Source organism: Apis dorsata, unplaced genomic scaffold (assembly GCF_000469605.1).
Source record: "Apis dorsata unplaced genomic scaffold, Apis dorsata 1.3 scaffold_309, whole genome shotgun sequence".
NCBI lineage: Eukaryota > Metazoa > Arthropoda > Insecta > Hymenoptera > Apidae > Apis > Apis dorsata.
Window position 1 is genome coordinate 628,394 of NW_006263581.1, and position 2,672 is coordinate 631,065.

The window sequence follows — 2,672 nt, forward strand, 5'->3', positions numbered from 1 at the left end:
AAGTTGGCCAACTTCCGAGGGAAGAGCGTTATCTTCTTCGTATAAGGGGGCAAGAGCCGATCACGCGACAAAATCCGTATAAATTATCCTATAGAGGATAATTCTCGTACTTCGTTTTAATAAATAAAACGTCGCCTCCGTTTACCAAAATTTCCCGATAAATCAGAAAACTTCTCTTCTCCCCTCCGTTGCTCGATATCCTTAACTTCGCGTTCAACGCGGACAACTTTTTGAACGACTCGATATCATCGACGGGTAAATTTCCATGGGAAAGGGAAGAGAAGGGATAAGGTGGAAAAGAAGAGAGCGTAAGAGGGAAATTTCCAGGATGGACGAGGGAGGGCGACCCACTTTTCCTCGAGCCCCGGAAACCTAGCCGGGGTTTCAGGTTAAATCGCGTTTCTTCGTGATCCTGGTCGGTACACGAGCACCACGGGACGACTTATGAAGATGGATCGCTCGCAGAGATAACACGTTATGATATAACATTGGAGAGAGAGAGAGAGGGAGAGAGAATAAAAAAATGACGTCGCCTTGTTACACCCTGTAATCCCGCCTACTCGAAATTGAATAAAAACAGGCGAGAAACCCGCGACCCCTCGTTCCCGTGCAAATTTTCCTCGAAATTGTTACGCGAGATCGAGTTTGATCGAGGAGAATTTTAAAGGGGAAATTTATTGATTGGCATTTCGAGGAACAGTGCATATATTTGTTAATTTAGGAATAGATGTAGATTGTATAATTTTTAGAAGGAAACTGAGAATACTGCGTGTTTAAAAATTAGAGAATGCGCGTAGAGAGTTGTTCAGAGAATTTTTCGTACATTTTGTAAAAAAAAAAGAACGTTTCTTTTTTGAATGACATATAAACGAGAAAAATCTTCATAATGTTTTAACACGGAAATACACTTTAATTTTTCAGTGAAATTTTCCAACTAATTTTATCCTACGTTTGTTTCTTCAAGGGTGTAATAATTAAGAGGTTTATCTTCTTCAAAATTTCACTTCGTAAACGCGATAATCAAATTAAAAACACGCATCGTAATCAATTTCGCAATTTTTAGAAATTTTCTAACTAATTTTATTCTATATTTGTTTCTTCAAGGGTGTAATAATAAGAGGTTTATATTCTTTGAAATTTCGCTTCGTAAACGCGATAATCAAGTTAAAAACACGCATCTTAATCTCTCCACCTAAGCAGATATATATATAAAACAGTATTTCTCGCGGATGGAGGGAAGAAAACCGGGATAAATTTCGCAACGCGAATTCCCTCTTTCCAACGACCGCGAAACATTTGCCAAGAGAAATATACAAGACGGCGATGTAATGGCCGCTGCTCCCTCGAAGACGATCCTCGAACGCAATCGCAATCCTTGAATGTGGAAAAAGAGAAAAGCGAGAGAAAGGAGAGAAAAATTAACGAGCACCGGTAACGAGGATTGGACGGCGAAATTCGAGAACTTATTTCCACTAACTTATTTCTCTTTCGGTTATTTTCATTTTCAGAGGGCGGCCTCGTGCGTTTACGAGCACGAGTAATGAAGGCCTCGAGTTTCACAGCGAATTTTGTTGATGCGCACGACGAAACGTCGAATAACGATGAAATTTGTGGACGGGCAGACGAAGGACAGGATGACTCCTGAACACGTGCAATCCCGATATGAGGAAGGGGGGCCGTAAAACGAGACGATAAGAAGACCCAGCGGGGTTGCTCGTCTCGGACTCGTCGCAATATTCGAAGAACGTCGGCATCAAAAGAGAGGCCAGCTATAGAAATATACGAGAACAGAAGGAGAACAGGAGGAAATTGCATATTCCGTCTGATGCAATGTATAACGCCTCCATTTTGTACTCGCTTTCCAAAGGATTTCATCGACCTCCCTGGAGGACCTTTCGTCATCCCGACCCGCTGGTCGACCAGGTATCGTCTTCCATTTACGTTTCCGGAAATTGTACCGGGATTACGAATCCGTGGCTCGTGGCTGAGAATTATTGTTCGTCAAATTGTTGTGCCAAAGATTTTATGTAATGTGTACGAGTTCACTCGTATCGAATTTTGGTTGGTCGTCGTGGATTTTGAATTTAATTGGGAATTATTGTTTGTGAAATTTTCATCGAATTTTTCTTCCTTTTTTTATTTTAATTTTTTAATTTTAGATGTACAGATTTTGAAAGATAGAATTTTCCTTTTAAATTATCTTTTAATTCCGTAAATGCAATCGTTCGTCGAAGAATGCCAATATGTATTTTCTTCTCGCTGCACGGCGATCAAGTCTCTCGACAGTGTACATAGTTGCACGGCAAACAACGGTGCAACCGTGTCGAGAATTTGCGTAGCACGCGAAACAAGGCCGATCGAATATGGAAAATACAAGTGACGGGAAATCAAACTGATTTCGCATGCGTGAAAATGTTTGTCACCGTTCTCGGCCGACCAGCGTTTAGCTAACGGTGAACAATATTTGCAAGTACAACAAGAACGAGGCCGGTGTTATTAGTCAAACAGCGTGCATAGTTGGAAGATCGTCGTCGGAAAGTGTCGTCGGGGTTGAGTATAATGAAAAATGTGGCGAGCGTAGTCATCCTCCGACCTCGAGACTAAATATTTAACGCTGTCGACGCGTTATTTCTTTGATCTCGGAAAAAATTTTCTTCTTTTTTTTTTTTTTT